Genomic DNA, 18,744 nt, shown 5'->3' on the forward strand with positions numbered 1-18,744 from the left:
ATAACTATAAGTGTTTTTTTTTAAATAAACAAAGTTGATGAACTTTTAGCTACACTAACTCAAGAAAGAGCGAACACTCAATAAAAGTAAAATCAGAAATGAAAAACCAGACATTACAACTTACACTACAGAAGTACATCGGGTCCTTAGAGATTATGATCATATACCACTAAATTGCATAAAGTAGAAGCAGTTTAAATATGTAAATCAATAAATACCATTAACAGACTGAAAGATAAAAATCATACAGTCAAATCTCAATAGATGCACAGCATTTGACAGAATATGATATTTTTTCATGGTAAACATCTACAAACATTTGGAAATAAAAGGATATCTCAACATATTTAAAACCACTTATAATAATCTCACATCCTAACATGTGCAACAGTGAATAATTCAAAGGTTTTCCCGTAAGATCAGAATGAGACACAGTTGCCTACTATCATCACTCTTAGGCAACATAGTGCTAGAAGTCCTAGCTGTAGAGAAATTAGGCACCAGACAAAGAAATAAAAGCAATCTATATTGGAAAGGAAAAAGTAAAATTGTCATTTGCAACTGATATGATCTTACATATGAAAAATCCTAAAGACTCACCCAAAAAGTATTGGAACTTATCAAACAGATTAGTAAAGTTGCAGGATATAAAATCAACACTTAAAAACCAGGTTTCAGGGGTGCCTGGGTGGCTCAGTTGGTTAAGCATCTGGCTCTTGACTTCAGCTCAGGTCATGATCTCATGTTTCATGAGACTGGGTCCCATGTTGGGCCCTCCTCTGACAGTGTGAACGGCCTGCTTGGGATTCTCTTTCTCCGCTCCACTCTGCTCATGCTCTCTCTAAAAAAATGGTTAAACTTAAAAAAAATCTGTTGCATTTCTCTACACTACCAAAAAATATCTGAAAAAGAAACAAAATTATTCCACTTACAGTTTTATAAAAAACAATGAAAAACTTAGGAATACATTTAACAGAGAAGGCGAAAGATGTACAATAAAAACTATAAGACCTTGGTGAAAGAAATTGAATACAACAAATGGACAAATACCTTGTTTTCTTGGTACAGAATAATATTGTTATTGTTACAATGTCCATACTACCCAAAGCCATGGATAGTTGCAATGCAAACTTTATAAAAAATGCAATGGTATTTTTAATAGAAATTGAAACATCAACCTAAAATTTGTATGGAACCATGAAAGACCCTAAATAGGTATAGCAATAATTAGGAGGAAGAACAAAGCCAGAGACGTCATGCTTCTTGATTTCAAACTAAACTGCAAAGCTATAGTAATTACAACAGAATGGTACTGAAGAGGAAGAAAGATTGCAAAGTAGGAAGATTCTGAGCTCACTTAGTCCTGTAGGCACACCACAGCTACAACTAAATATAATGCAACTCACTGTGAGAAAGACCTGGAGACTAGCAAAACAGCTCTTCCACAGCTAAAGATAAGAAAATAAAGCCACCTCAAAAAGGGCAGAAGGGGAAAACATATTTGGGAGCTAAACCCCCAATGTTACAACCCACAAATGGGAGGGATATCACAGGTGCAGAGGCCTTCCCTGTGGAGTGATGGGTTGAAGTCCCAAATTTGACACCTCCTACCAGGAAGATTTGTCCTGGAAGATGAGCCCCCATAATGCCTGCTTTTCAAAACCAGTGGGGCTTGATGCTGGGAGACCCAGAGGGCTTTAGGAAATGAAGACTCCAGCTTCAAGGACCCATGCACCATATCACTTGCTCTGAGAACCATCACAAAAAGAAGCAGTTTGCAAAGCACCAGGCCTATACATGATGGATATTTGTTGACTGATTTTAGGGCATGTGCTGGATGGGCAGGGATCTGTAGGAAATTTCCCTGGTGAGTGGAATTTTTATTGCTCTTCTTCATCCTGCCTTGGGGCCCCAGTGCTGGAAGGAGCCAGTTCGGATACTTTTCATCTACCTTGCTAGCACCACTCACCTTGCCCTGGCATCCTCCTGTGGACCCACCTTGCTCCCCCTCCTGCCCTGGCAGGAACTGCTCCATTGCAGCTCCTGCCTTGCCACATCTGGGGAATAGCCTTGATAGGGACTAGTGCCTCTTTAATGTCACTCCTGCCCTAGCTAGGAGGGGGCCAGCTCTGCTCACAAGCAGGTCTACAGCAATCATAGGTGAGTCTTGGAGCCAACCACACTGGAGGGGGCCAATCCCAGCCATAAACATTCCCACAGAGAGTGCAGCTGGGCCTCTCATCTAGCTACACCAGGGGTCAGTCCCACACACAATAGTAGCTGTGGCCAGGCATTGCTGCCAGTTGGGCCAGGGACTAGCCCCACCCACCAGTGTTCTATCAGCAGTCATGGCCTGGTTCCAGAAGGAGGGTACATGCAGTCCATTCAGGGGATACCCATAGAGACTGGTTCTGGTGTCCATGGGAGATTACAGTACTGAGCCCCACAGGATAGCTTCTCCATAAGCCATGACCTTCTACATAAGGCCATGACAGGAGATGTAACTGTCTTACCCAATATATAAAAATAAACACAGAGTCAGACAAAACAAGGGAGAGAAATGTGTTCCACATGAAATAAGACAAATCATCAGAAAAAAACTAAACAAAATGGACACAATCTATGTGATAATGAGTTCAAAATAATGATTAAGATGCCCACCACTCTTGAGAGAAGAGTGAATAAACTCAGTGAAAACTTACACCAAGAGATGGAAAAAACAAATCAGAGCTAAAGATACAATAACTGAGATGAAAAAAAAAAACACAAGAGGCAATCAACAGATTAGATGATGTGGAAGAACTGTGCTCTGAAAGACAAGGTAGTATAAATCATCCAAGCTGACAGCAGAAAGAAAAATGACATTTAAAACATAAGGATAAGTTGGGGTGCCTGGGTGGCTCAGTCACTTAAGTTGGCTCAGGTCATGACCTCTTGATCCATGAGTTTGAGCCCCACCATCAGGCTCTGTGCCAACAGCTTGGAGCCTAGAGCCTGCTTCGGATTCTCTGTGTCCTCTCTCTGCCCCTCCCCAGCTCATGCTCTGTCTCTCTCTTAAAAGTAAATTTAAACACTTAAAAAAAAATGAGGATAAGAGATGACCTCTGAATATACAAATATTCACATTTTTTGTGTCCCCAAAGGAAAACAGAGACAGGGGCAGAAAATTCATTTGAAGAAATAACAATTGAAAATTTCCCTAGCCCAGGAGGGAAACCAAATATTCAGGTCTAGGAAGCACACAGAAGCACAAAAAAGATGCACCCAGAGAGGTCCACACTAAGACACATAATAATTAAAATGTCAAAAATTAAAGATAGAGAATCTTAAAAGCAGTAAGAGAATCCATTAATTGATAAATGGATAAAGAATATGTGGTGTGTGTATATTATATTAGATATAATGGAATATTATTCAGCCATAATAAAGCATTTGTGACAACATAGATGGAACCAAGCTAATAGTCCTCTCCAACTGTTCCCAGCCAATGGTACCACCCCACACCTCAGAGCTCAGACGGGGTTACTGGGGCACCTGGGTGGCTCAGTCGGTTGGGCATCTGACTTTGGCCCAGGTCATGATCTCCTGGTTTGTGGGTTTGAGCCCCACATCAGGCTCTCTGCTGACAGCTCAGAGCCTGGAGCCTGCTTCAGATTCTGTGTCTTCCCCTCTCTCTGCCCTTCTCCCCCTCATGGTCTGTAGGTTTCTCAAAAATAAATGTTAAAAAATTAAAAAAAAGAATAAAGATGTTACCAGCAGACATGTTCATAAATCTAAATTGAGCTGACTGATAAAGAGCAGTCTCTGTCAAAGTGAAATCGTGAAGTCTGGAAAAGGCAAGTGCTTATTCAAATACACAGATACCAATGTAAAAATAATGACAAAAATCTGGTAAACATGACACTACCAAAGCAGTGTCAATAATTAAACCTAAGGAAATGTATATTCATAATTGTCACACAAAGAATTCAGAAAAGTTCTCTTAAAGTAGTTTAACAAACTACACGGACACACAGATCACTAAATGAAATTAGGAGAACAATGCATGAAAAAATAAGGTCAAATAGAGACCATAAAAAAATACTCCCAGAAATTATAGAGATGAAAAATACATGGAACAGAAGAATTCAATAGAGAGCTTCAAAAGTTGACTAGTGCATGCAGAGGAAAGAATTAATGACCTATATGACAAGACATTTTGAATTATCCAGTCACAGGAGCAAAAAGAGGGAAAAAGTAAAAAAGAGTGAGAAAAACTTATTGGACTTATGGGACATAATGAAAAGGAACAATATTCACATTATGGGAATTCTAGAGGAAGAAGAGAAAAAGGGATAAAAAGCATTTTTAAGGCAATAATGGTTAAAGGCTTCTTTAAACTTGGGAAAAACTTACATCCTGGTCCATTAGACTTAAAGTACCCAACAGTGGTTGAACCTGATTAGGGCTACACCAAGACATATGATTAAATTGTCAAAAGTCAAACACAACACATTAATTTTGAAAGCAGCCAGAAGAAAGTTCCATATGAAGAAATCCCCATAATGCTATTGGTGGATTTCCCACCAAAACTTTTCAAGTTAGGGGAGAGTGGAATGATATATTTCAAATTCAGAAAGAAAAAAAAAAAGCCAACAAAGATTTCTGTACCCAACAAAACTGCCCTTTAGAAAAGGAGAGATCAGGGAGAGTGGGGTCATCATGGCAGAGAAGTAGGGGGATCCATACTTCCCACACCTCTCAAACAAAGAAGTGCTGAAGCCAAAGGACTTTGAACCCCAGAGTCTGGGAGGAAAACAGACTGAATCTACCAGGAAGAAAATGGGAGAACTGGAGAAAAGATAGGTGGGTGATTATGAACTGGGGAGATAAAAAAGGCCACGTGGGCATGGAGGGGAGGGCCCCCTTCTGTGGAGAGACAAAGGGAAGAGAAAGCAGCTAGGGAAGTGTAGGACCATATCTGGACAGGAGAAAGACCTCAGACTGAGACTGAGAGGGATCCTATCTCTAACTGTGGGGCTTTCTTTGGACTGGGGCCAGTTCCCTGTTTGTGCACCTGGGGAGGAGGGGAGCCAGTCCTGGCTTTGGCGGCAGGTCAGGGGCACAGTCTGCAGTTGGAGAAAGCGGTCCCCTCCTAGAGGGCTGCACGATAGTACAAAGCCTGCCTGCGCTGCCACTCCAGGGCACAGTGGCTGGCAGTTTGCAGTAGGAGAAAGCGGCCCCCTCTCTGAAGTGCTGTGGGAAAAGAAAAAGCCTGCCTGTGGCTGCCTGTGGCCGCCACCCCTGGGGCTTGGCGGTGAGGTTAGCAGTGCAGTCTGCAGTAGGAGAAGGCAGTCCTCTCTGAAGTGTGGTGACACAGACAAAGCCAGCTGGGATCACATATCAGGTGCAGAGAGAGGCGCTTCCCCAGTACCAGAGCTCACAGAGTGGGGCTTTGAATCCTGGTCAAGCAGAGGGTCAGGGGGGCTGGCGGAGTGAGAAGGACCACCCCCTCTGCGCCTGCAGCACAGTAAGGACTACTCAAAAGGAGTCCACCGGTCCAGGTCCATGGAGAAGACACTAGGGGATCACCATTCTGCCCTTCCCCGCACCCCCACCGGGGCTTCAGGGATCAGTCCCGGAGCCCATGGTGGAGGTGGGTCCAGACTACACCAAACCACACCCCTTCACACCAGGTAACTGAATCTACAGGAGCTGGGCAGACCCTGTAGAAAGCTCCTCCAGACAAGTGCTGCAGCATTGCCTGGATTAACTCAAGGTCAATTCTGGATATATAGATATATTCTTCTCCCCATTTCTCCTCCTTATCTCTTCCCTCCTCTGGGCTGATTACTCTGGTTATTGGTTTGCCTAAACAGATGTATTTAATCCATTCTCTTGATACATGTTCTTCACCTCCTTCTTTACATTCCTTTCTCTCTCTCTAGAATAATCAAGGCATATAGTTTCTCTCTCTGGGTAACTTTATCTTCGTTTCTTTTCCCCTGCCCCTTCTTTATTTTCCTTTCTATCCCTCTAGATTAAGCCTTTTAGTCTCTTTGCCTAGTCAATGTTTATTTTTTCTACCCCCCCCCCACGCCCCATAATTTCTCTGTATGTGCTCTTCCATCAGCACCGCCTCCACCCTCTTATTTACTTGTAGTTGGTGTTTTTGGGTTTTTTTTTAGTTTTTTGTCTTTGTTTGTGTTATTCGTTTGTGTGTGCATGCATGTTTTTGTCTCCTGTTTGTCTGTTTTCTTTATAGGGCTACTCCAAGGAACAAATCAAAGCACACCTGCTGGGGGGTCCAAAATATCACTAAGAGTAGGGTAATAAAATAACCAAAGTCACAACAACAGAGAGCAAGTAACAATCTCCAAAAAGATGCCTCCTGAAGGGCCAGGACGTGAAGAGTGTATGACCGCCCCCCCCCCCCCGCCCCGCTTTGCTATAGCAGTGCTCACAGGTGCAGAGCACACAAGCTTTTAAAATGCATAAGGAAGAGAAAACTACCCAAAATTATGAAATGAAAGAATTCTCCTCAAAAGAAATTCCAGGAAATAGCAACAGCTAACAAATTGATCAAAACTGATTTAAGCAAAATAACTGAACAAGAATTTAGAAAAATTGTCATAAAGTTAATTGCTGGGCTTAAAAAAAGCATAGAGGGCAGCAGAGAATCTATTGCTACAGAGATCAAGGGACTAAAAAATAGTCATGATGAATTAAAAATGCTATAAATGAGGTGCAAAATAAAATGGAGTCAGCCACAGCATAGGTTGAAGAGGCAGAGGGGAGAAGAGGTGAATTAGAAGATAAAATTATGGAAAAAGAGGAAGCTGAGAAAAAGGGAGATTAAAAAATCCAGGAGTACAAGGGGAGAATTAGAGAACTAAGTGATGCAATCAAACAGAACAATATCCGTATCATAGGAATTCCAGAAGGAGAGAGAGAGAGAGAAAGGGGCTAAAGGTGTACTTGAACAAATCATAGCCAAGACCTTCCTCAATCTGGGGAAGGAAATAGGCATTGAAATCCAAGAGGCACAGAGAACTCCCTTGAGATGTAACTTGAATCGATCTTCTGTATGACCTATCAGAGTGAAACTGGCAAAACAAGAATAAAGAGAGAATTCTGAAAGCAGCTAGGGATAAATGGGCCCTAACATACAAAATAGACACATAAGGGTAGTAGCAGACCTATCTACTGAAACTTGGCAGGCCAGAAAGGAATGGAAAGAAATCTTCGATGTGATGAACAGGAAAAATATGCAGCCAAGAATCCTTTATCCAGCAAGTCTGTCATTCAGAATAGAAGGAGAGATAAAGGTTTCCCCAAACAAACAAAAACTCAAGGAATTCATCACCACTAAACCAGCACTACAAGAGATCCTAAGGGGGATCTGTGAGTGAAATGTTGCAAGGACCACAAAGTACCAGAGAAATCACTACAAGCATGAAACCTAGAGATAACATAATAACTCTAAACCCATATCTTTCAATAAAACACTGAATGTAAATGGACTAAATGCTCCAATCAAAAGACATAGGGTAACAGAATGGATAAAAAAACAAGACCCATCTATTTTTTGTCTACAAGAGACTATTTTAGACCTGAGGACACCTGAAGATTGAAAATGAGGGGATGGAGAACTATCTATCATGATACTGGAAGTCAAAAGAAAGCTGGAGTAGACATACTTGTATCAGACAAACTAGACTTTAAATTAAAGGCTGTAACAAGAGATGAAGAAGGGCATTATATAATTATAGGGTCTATCCACCAAGAAGGGCTAACAATTATAAATGTCTATGCACCGAATTTGGTAGCACCCAAATATATAAAACAATCGCAAACATAAGCAACCTTATTGACAAGAATGTGGTAATTGCAATGGATAGATCTAGACAGAGAATCAATAAAGAAACAATGACCCTGAATGATATATTGGACCAAATGGACTTGACAGATATATTTAGAACTCTGCATCCCAAAGCAACAGAATATACTTTCTTCTCGAGTGCACAGGGAACATTTTCCAAGATAGATCACATACTGGGTCACAAAACAGCCCTTCATAAATATACAAGAATTGAGATCATACCATGCATACTTTCAGACCACAATGCTATGAAACTTGAAATCAACCACAGGAAAAAGTCTGGAAAACCTCCAAAAGCATGGAGGTTAAAGAACACCCTACTAAAGAATGAATGGGTCAACCAGGCAATTAGAGAAGAAATTAAAAAATATATGGAAACAAATGAAGATGAAAATATAACAATCCAAACTCTTTGGGTTGCAGCAAAGGCAGTCCTGACAGGAAAATACATTGCAATACAAGCCTGTCTCAAGAAACGAGAAAAATCCCAAAGACAAAATCTAACAACACACCTAAAGGAACTAGAAGCAGAATAGCAAAGACACCCCAAACCCAGCATAAGAGAAATAATAAAAATCAGAGCAGAAGTAAACAATATAGAGTCCAAAACAAAACAAAACAAACAAAAACAAAAAACAAAAAACAAAAAAAACCCAAAAACAGTAGAGCAGATCAATGAAACCAGAGTTCGTTTTTTTGAAAAAATAAACAAAATTGATAAACTTCTAGCCAGGCTTCCCAAAAAGAAAAGAGAGAGGACCCAAATAGAAAAAATAATGAATGGAAGTGGAATTATTACAACCAATCCCTCAGAAATTCAAGCAATTATCAGGGAATACTATGGAAAATTACATGTCAACAAACTGGACAACATGGAAGAAATGGAAAAATTACTAAACACCCACACAATTCCAAAACTCAAACGGGATGAAATAGAAAATCTGAACAGACCCAAAACTAGTGCAGAAATTGAATCAGTTATCAAAAATCTCCCAACAAATAAGAGTCCAGGACCAAATGGCTTCCCTGGGGAATTCTACCAGACATTTAAAGCAGAGGTAATACCTATCTTTCTCAAGCTGTTCCAAAAAAGTAGAAAGGGAAGGAAAACTTCGAGACTCATTCTATGAAGCCAGCATTACTTTGATTCCCAAACAGACAGACCCAGCAAAAAAAGAGAAGTACAGGCCAATATCCCTGATGAATATGGATGCAAAAATTCTCAAGAAGATACTAGCAAATCGAATTCAACAGCATATAAAAAGAATTATTCACCATGATCAAGTGGGATTCATTCCTGGGATGCAGGGCTGGTTCAACATTCACAAATCAATGTGATACATCACATTAGAAAAGATAAAAACCATATGATCCTGTCAATTGATGCAGAAAAAGCATTTGGCAAAATTCAGCATCCTTTCTTAATAAAAACCCTTGAGAAATTCAGGATAGAAGGAACATACTTAACCATCATAAAAGCCATTTATGAAAAGCCCACAGCTAATATCATCGTCAATGGGGAAAAACTGAGACCTTTTTCCCTGAGATCAGGAACACGACAGTGATGTCCACTCTCACTGCTGTTGTTTAACATAGGGTTGGAAGTGCTAGCATCAGCAATCAGACAACAAAGTGAAATCAAAGGCATCAAAATTGGCAAAGATGAAGTCAAACTTTCATTCTTTGCAGATGACATGATACTCTACATGGAAACCCGATAGACTCCACCAAAAGTCTACTAGAACTGATACAAGAATTTGACAAAAAGTTGCAGGGTACAAAATTAATGTACAGAAATCAGTTGCATTTCTATACACCAATAATGAAGCAACAGAAAGACAAATAAAGAAACTGATCCCATTCACAATTGCACCAAGAATCATAAAATACCTAGGAATAAATCTAACCAAAGATGTAAAAGATCTGTATGCTGAAAACTATAGAAAGCTTATGAAGGAAATTGAACAAGATATGAAGAAATGGATAAACATACCATGCTCATGGATTGGAAGAATAAATATTGTTAAAATGTCAATTCTACCCAAAACAATCTACACATTCAATGCAATCCCAATCAAAATTGCACCAGCATTCTTCTCAAAGCTAGAACAAGCAATCCTAAAATTTGTATGGAACCGCAAAAAACTTGAATAGCCAAAGTAATATTGAAGAAGACGACCAAAGCGGGTGGCATCACAATCCCAGACTTTAGCCTCTACTACAAAGCTGTAATCATCAAGACAGCATGGTATTGGCACAAAAACAGACCTATGGAATGGAATAGAAACCCCCAGAATTAGACCCACAAAAATATGACCAACTCATCTTTGAAAAAGTAGGACAGAATATCCAATGGAAAAAAGATGGTCTCTTTAACAAATGGTGCTGGGAGAGCTAGACAGCAACATGCAGAAGAATGAAACTAGACCACTTTCTTACACCATTCACAAAAAGAAACTCAAAATGGATAAAGGACTTGAATGTGAGACAGGAAACCATCAAAACCCTAGAGGAGAAAGCAGGAAAAAACCTCTCTGACCTCAGCCGCAGCAATTTCTTACTTGACACATCCCCAAAGGCAAGGGAATTAAAAGCAAAAATGAACTATTAGGACCTCATGAAGATACAAACTTCTGCACTGCAAAGGAAACAATCAACAAAACTAAAAGGCAACCGATGGAATGAGAAAAGATATATGCAAATGACATATCAGATAAAGGGCTAGTATCCAAAATCTATAAAGAACTCACCAACTCCACACCTGAAAAACAAATAATCCAGTGAAGAAATGGGCAGAAAACATGAATAGACACTTTTCCAAAGAAGACATCCAGATGGTCGACACATGAAAAGATGTTCAACATCACTCCTCATACGGGAAATACAAATCAAAACCACACTGAGATACCACCTCATGCCAGTTAGAATGGCTAAAATGAACAAATCAGGAGACTATAGATGCTGGAAAGAGAAACGGGAACTCTCTTGCACTGTTGGTGGGAACGCAAACTGGTACAGCCGCTCTGGAAAACAGTGTGGAGGATCCTCAAAAAATTAAAAATAGATCTACCCTACTACCCAGCAATAGCACTGCTAGGAATTTGCCCAAGGAATACAGGAGTGCTGATGCATAGGGACCCTGTACCCCAACGTTTATAGCAGTACTTTCAACAATAGCCAAATTATGGAAAGAGCCTAAATGTCCATCAACTGACGAATGGGTAAAGAAGATATGGTTTATATATACAATGGAATACAACTTGGCAATGAGAAAGAATGAAATCTGGCCATTTGTAGTAATGTGGATGGAACTGGAGGGTATTATGCTAAGTGAAATAAGTCAGGCAGAGAAAGCCAGATACCATATTTTTTCACTCATATGTGGAACTTAAGAAACTTAACAGAAGACCATGGGGGAGGGGAAGAGGGAATAAAAGTTACAGAGAGGGAGGGAAGCAAACCATAAGAGACTCATAAATACTGAGAACAAACTGAGGGTTGATGGGGGCTAAGGGTTAGGGGAGAGGGGAAAGTGGGTGATGGGTATTAACGAGGGCACCTGTTGGGATGAGCACTGGGTGTTGTATGGAAACCAATTTGACAATAAATTATATGTAATAAAAAAAGGAGAGATCAAGACTTTTTCAACAAGCAAAAACTGAGAGAGTTTATACCAGTAAACCTGCTTTAGCAGAATTGCCAAAAGCTTGTTAGTGGAAGTAAAATGGTGATAATTATCATAAACACATAACAAAATAGTCTTAAACTCCCTGGTTATGGTAAACATATAGTCAAAATTAGATTCTAGTTTGTAGTTCATTTACAAGTTTAGTTTAAAAGTTAAAAATAAAATGTAGTAAAAGCAATCATAACTACGACAATCTGTTCTTGGATACACAATACAAAAAAAAAAAAGTGTGTAACCTGTAACATCAATACCATAGTATGGAGGTAACACTTAGGGATGCTTTTGAAGTTAAGTTGTTGTTGGTTTAAAATAGGGTATCATGATGTTAAGATACTTTATATAAACCTCATGGTTACTGTGAGATAAAAGAAACTCCTAGATGAGGTCCTGTCACTGAGAAAAAAAAATCCCATGATTAGAAGACTTGAATTTTTAGTCAAAGTCCCTAGATAATTCTCCTGAAAAAGAACAAGCAGTAAAAATGAATTTAATGTTCAACCATGCCTATATGATAAAGCCTCCATACAAATTTCAATAGCACGTGGTTCAGAGAGCTTTTAGGTTGGTGAACACATCCTCACCCAGGAGGATGATGGACTCAACTGCACAGGCAGAGAAACTTCTGTGCTTAGGATTCTTCATGGCCTTGTCTTTTGTATCTCTTCGTCTAGCTGTTCATCTGCATTCTTTAAGTGTTCCTTTAATAAACTAATAAGTAGAAGGGTTTTCCTGGGTTCTGTGAGCTGCTCTAGCAAATTAATCCAACATGAGGGTGGAGCTGTTGATTTTACCCATTCTGATGGGTGTGAGATAATATCTCATTGTAGTTTTGATTTGCATATTTCTTTTTTTTTTTTAATTTTTTTTTCAACGTTTATTTATTTTTGGGACAGAGAGAGACAGAGCATGAACGGGGGAGGGGCAGAGAGAGAGGGAGACACAGAATCGGAAACAGGCTCCAGGCTCTGAGCCATCAGCCCAGAGCCCGATGCGGGGCTCGAACTCACGGACCGCGAGATCGTGACCTGGCTGAAGTCGGACGCTTAACCGACTGCGCCACCCAGGCGCCCCTTGATTTGCATATTTCTGATAATGAGTGACGTTGATCATCTTTTCATGTATCTGTTGGTCATCTAGATGTCTGCTTTGGAAAAATGTCTGTACATATCTGCTGCCCATTTATAAATTAGTTTATTCATTTTTTGGCTGTTGAGTTTTATAAGCTTTTAAAATATATTTTGGATACTGACCCTTATCAGATATCTCATTTGCAAATATCCTCTCCCATTCCATAGATTGCCCTTTAGTTTCATTGACTGTTTCCTTCCTGTGCAGCTTTTTATTTTTATAAAGTTTCAATAGTTTATTTTTGCTTTTGTTTCCCTTGCCTCAGGAGACATCTAGAAAGAAGATGCTACAGCCTATGTCAAAGGAGTTACTGTTTTTGTTCTCTTCTAGGATTTTTATGGTTTCAGGTCTCATATTTAGTCCTTTCACCCATTTTGCATTTATTTTTGTGTCTGGTGTAAGAAAGTGGTCCAGTTTCATTGTTTTGCATGTTTCTGTCTAGTTTTCCCAACATAATTTGTTGAAGAGATGATTTTTTTCCATTGGATATTGTTTCCTGCTTTGTGGAAGATTAATTGACCATATTAATTGACCCAGTTCATTTCTGGGTTTTCTAATCTGTCCCACTGATCTATGTGTCTATTTTTGTGCCAGGACCATACTGTTTTTACCACTGCAGCTTTGTAATATAATTTGAAGTCTGGAATTGTGATGCCCTCCAGTTTTGTTTTTCTTTTTCAAGATTGCTTTGGCTTTTCCCATGCCTATTCTGGTTCCATACAAATTTTAGGATTCTTTATTCTAGTTCTGTGAGAAATGCTGGTGGTATTTTGATAGAAATTGCATTAAATGTTAGATTGCTGTAGGTAGTATAGGCATTTTAACAAGATTCGTTCTTCTAATCTGTGAGCATAGAATGTCTTTCCATTTCTTTGTGTCATCTTTAATTTCTTTCATTACTGTTTTAGTTTTCAGAGTACATATCTTTCACCTCTTTGGTTAGGTTTACTCCTAAGTATCTTATGGTTTTTGATACAATTGTAAATGGGAGTGATTCCTTGATTTCTCTTTCTGCTGCCTCATTATTCTGCTGCCTCAGAAATGCAACAGATTTCTGTACATTGATTTTATATCCCGTGGCTTTACTGAATTTGTGTATCAGCTCTAGCAAATTTTGGGTGGAGTCTTTCAGGTTTTCTGTATAAAGTATCATATCATCTGCAAATAGTGAAAATTCGACTTATTCCTTTCTGATTTGGATGCCTTTTCTTTTTCTTGTCTGAATGCTGTGGCTAGGACTTCTAATGCTATGTTAAATAAGAGTGCTGATAGCGGACATCTCAGGTTTGCTCCTGACTATGGAGAAAGAGCTCTCAGTTTTTCCCCATTCAGGATAATACTAACTCTGGGTTTTTCATATATGGCCTTATTTATGTTGACATATGTCCCCTCTGACCCTACTTTGTTGAGGGTTATCATGAGTGGATGTTGTACTCTGTCAAATGCTTATTCTGCATCTATTGAAATGATCATATGGTTCTTACCTTTTTTTTTTTTAAGTTTATTTATTTTTAAGAGAGAAGGAGACAGAATGCAAGCAGGGGAGGTGCAGAGAGAGACTGAGACAGAGCATCTGAAGAAGGTCCCAGGCTCTGAGCTGTCAGCACAGAGTCCATCGCAGGGCTTGAACTCACGAACTGTGAGTTCATGAACTGAGCTGAAGTTGGACGCTTAACTGACTGAGCCACCCAGCTGCCCCAGCTCTTACCCTATTTTTAATGTGATGTATCATGTTGATTGATTTGAAAATATTGAACTACACTTGAAGCCCAGAAATAAATCCCATGTGATCATGGTGACTGATTTTTTTTTTTTTTTTTAGTGTACTGTCGGATTTGGTTTTTTAGTGTTTTATTGATAATTTTTGCATCTATGGTCATCAGGCATATTGACCTCTAGTTTTCTTTTTTAGTGGTGTCTTTATCTGATTTTGGCATCAGAGTAGTGTTGGTCTCATATAATGAATTTAGAGGTTTTCCTTACTTTTGTATTTTTTGGGAATAGTTTGAGAAGAGTAGGTATTAACACCTCTTTAAATTTTTGGTAGAAGATGCCTGTGAATCCATTTGATCTTGAAATTTTTGGAAGATTTTTGATTACAGATTAATTTTTTTTACTGGTTATTGGTCTGTTTAAGTTTTCTATTTCCTCCTGTTTCAGTTTTTGTAGTGTATATCTTTCTAGGAATTTATCCATTTCCTGCAGGCTGTCCAATGGTTTGCATATAGTGTTTCATGATATTCTTTTGTAGTCATTTGTATTTCTGTGGTGTTATTTCTCTTCTCTAATTTGTGATTTTATTTCAGTCCTTTCTCTTTTCTTTCTAATAAGTCTAGCTAGGAGTTTATCACTTTGATTTTTTTGAAAGAGCCTGCTCCTGCTTTCATTGTTCTGTTCTACTTTTTTAAACTATCTCTATCATGTATTTCTGCCCTAATCTTTCCTTCCCTCTGCTAGCTTTAGGTTTCATTTGTTGTTTTATAGGTCCTTTAATGTTAGATTAGGTTGTTTGAGATTCTTCTTACTTCTTCAGGTGAACCTGTATTCTATATACTTCTTTCTTAGAATTGCCTTTTCTGCATCCCAAAGGCTTTGGTCCATTGTGTTTTCATTGACATTTGTTTCCATGTATTTTAAACAACTTTTTTCTTTGATTTCCTGGTTGGCCGAGTCATTGTTTAGTAATATGTTAATCTCCATGCATTTGTGGTCTTCCAAATTTTTTCTTGTGGTCGACTTCAAGTTTCATAGGTTTGTGGTCAGAAAATATGCATGGTATGATCTCAATCTTTTCATTCTTGGTGAGGCCTGATTTATGACCCAGTATATGATCTATTCTGGAGAACGTTTCACATGCACTTGAAAAGAATGTATTTTGTACTGTGTATTCTGTTGCCATAGAATGGAATGTTTTGAGTGTATCTGTTAAGTCCATCCTGTCCAGTGTGTCACATAAAGCCACTGTTTCCTTTTTGATTTTATGTTTAGATCATCTGTCTGTTGAAGTAAGTGGGATGTTAAAATCTCCTATTATTGTGTTATTATCAATTTGTTTTTGTTTTATATATTTTGGTGTTCATGTTGGGTGCATAAATATTTACAATTGTGATATTCTTGTTGGATTGCCTCATTTATGATAATATAGTGCCCTTTTTCATCTCTTATTGCAGTCTTTGGTTTAATGTCTGGTTTGTCAACATGATTTTATATATAGAAAATCTTAGTCTCCACTGAAAAACTGTCAGATCTAACCAGGAAATTCAGTAAATTTGCATAAGAAAATTAAACAAAATTAATGTACAAAATTAACTACAAAGCCAGCAGTTTTTATACACTAACAATAAATTTAAAAAGAAATAAATCTAAAACAGCATCAAAAGTAATAATATATGTAGGAATAAATTTAGCCAAGGAAATAGAAAGATCTCTACTCTGAAAACTTCAAGACATTGCTGAAATAAATCAAAACAGACACAACCAGAATGGTATACCATGTTCATGGAGTAGAAGAATATTGTTAAAATGTCCATACAATAAAATACCATCTATAAAATACAATGACATTTAAAATGTCCATATAATACAATGCCATCTTTAGATTAAATGAAATCACTATAAAGATTCCAATGGGATCTTATACAGAGGTACAAAAACCAGTCTAATGTGTACATGGAACCACAAAAGACCCTAAATTGCCAAAGAAACTCAGAAAAAGAACAAAGTTGGAGGCATCAGACATCCTGATTTCAGGATATATTATAAAACTATAGTGTTCTAAACAGTATGGTACTGGCATAAAATCAAATATTGACCAATGGAACAAAATAGAGAATTCAGAATTATGCCCATGCAAATGTGGTCAACTAATATTTGACAAGGAAGTCAAGAGTAGTCAATGAAAAAGGTTTTCTAAATGGTGCTGGGAAAATTGGATATTTACATGTTAAAGAATGAAACAAGATCCTTATCATATCCTACTCACAAAATTTAACTTAAAATGGATTAAAGATTTACATATAAGACTGGAACTGTAGAATTCCTAGTAGAAAACAGGCAAAAAGCTCTTTAATATGTCTTGGCAGTGATTTTTTTTTGGATTACATCTAAAGCACAAGCAACACAATAATAATCCAGTGAGACTTTATCAAACTAAAAATCTTTACAGCAAAAGAAATAATCAACAAAATTAAAAGACTATACAGTGGGAAAATAGTTACAAACCGTATACCTGATCGGGGGTAATGACTAAAATATACAACAATATCATACAATTCAATAACAATAAAACAAGTAATTCAATTTAAAATAGTCAAAGGATTTGAATAGATATTATTTTAAAGAAGATATAGAATAGCCAAGAGGTACATGAAATGGTACTCAACGTTACTAATTTCTAGGGAAATGCAAATCAAACTGCAATAATATCACCTCATGCCTCTTTGAATGGTAATTATCAAAAACACAAGAAATATCAAATGCTGGTGAGAATGCAGAGAAAGGGAAAGGCTTGATTACTGTTGGTGAAACTGTAAACTGAAACAGCCACTATGAAAAAGAGTATGAAATTTCCTCAAAAAATAAAAACTAGACCTACTATATGATCTATCAATTCCACTTCTGTGAATATATCTGAAGGAAACAAAACACTATGTTGAAAACATATCTACGCTCCTATGTTCATAGCACCATTATTTACATTAGTTAAGACATAGGAACAATCTAAATGTCCATCAACAGATGAATAATTTGTTTTATTATACACACACGAATATTATTTAGTTTTTAAGAAAAAAAATAATCATTCCATTTATAACAACACGGATGGACCTAGAGGGCATTATGTTAAGTGAAATTAAGTCAGACAAGACTTAATTCAGAGATAGACAAATACCAAATGATCTCATGTATATTCGGAATATATAAAAGCCCCCAAAACCTTAAAACAAAAATAGAAAAACAGATCAGGTTTGTGACTTACAGAAGTGGGAGGCGGTTGGGAGAATTGGATGAAGGTAGTCAAAAGGTACACGCTTTCAGCTGTAAGATACATAAGTAGTAAGGATGTAATGTACAGCATTATGACTAATGTCAACACTGCTGTATGGTACATTTGAAAGGCTTTAAGAGAATACATCCTAAGAATCTTCATCATCACAAGAAAAATAAAGGTTTTATTTTTTGTGTTTGCCAGTTTTTTTTTGTATCTGTATCAGATGATGGGTGTTATCTAAACCTGTGGCTATCATTTCACAATATATAAGTCATTCATGCCATACATCTTAAACTTATAATGCTTTATGTAAATTACATATCCTTAAAACTGGAAGAAAAATAAAAAGCTTCTTCAGAGCAAAATAAAAAATGAAGGAGTTCGGAAGAATGGCAGAGTAGGAGGATCTTGAGCTTACCTTGTCCCTTAGACACACTAATATAACAGCTATACTATGCAATTAACTCTCCAAATTACATGAAAGGTGGCAAAACAGAGCTTCCAATGTTAATCATAGACGACCACCTTCAAAGTGGTCGGGGCAGTGGAAGGGGCAGAGATGTGGTTGGAAAGCAAACCCCCAGTGAGACTAACCATAAATGGGAGGGATGCCACAAGCATGGAGAAGGAGGAAGGTCAGATACCACCCCAGGCAATGGAAACCTCCACTTAAAAAATGAGTCCATATAATACTTGATTTGATAATCAACAGGGCTCAATTCCAGGAGCTTTTAAAATCAACAGGGCTTAATTCCAGGTATTTTAAAAATCATCCAGCTTAACTCTAGGACAGACAGAAGGCAATAGGAAACTGAATCACCACCTTAGGATCAATCACAGTAAATACCTTGGCCTGAGACATGACACAGACACAGCAGTTTGAAAAATACATAACAGGGCGCCTGGGTGGCGCAGTCGGTTAAGCGTCCGACTTCAGCTCAGGTCACGATCTCGCGGTCCATGAGTTCGAGCCCCGCGTCGGGCTCTGGGCTGATGGCTCAGAGCCTGGAGCCTGTTTCTGATTCTGTGTCTCCCTCTCTCTCTGCCCCTCCCCCGTTCATGCTCTGTCTCTGTCTG

Source organism: Herpailurus yagouaroundi, unplaced genomic scaffold (assembly GCF_014898765.1).
Source record: "Herpailurus yagouaroundi ecotype Mexico unplaced genomic scaffold, PumYag 250, whole genome shotgun sequence".
NCBI classification, from domain to species: domain Eukaryota; kingdom Metazoa; phylum Chordata; class Mammalia; order Carnivora; family Felidae; genus Herpailurus; species Herpailurus yagouaroundi.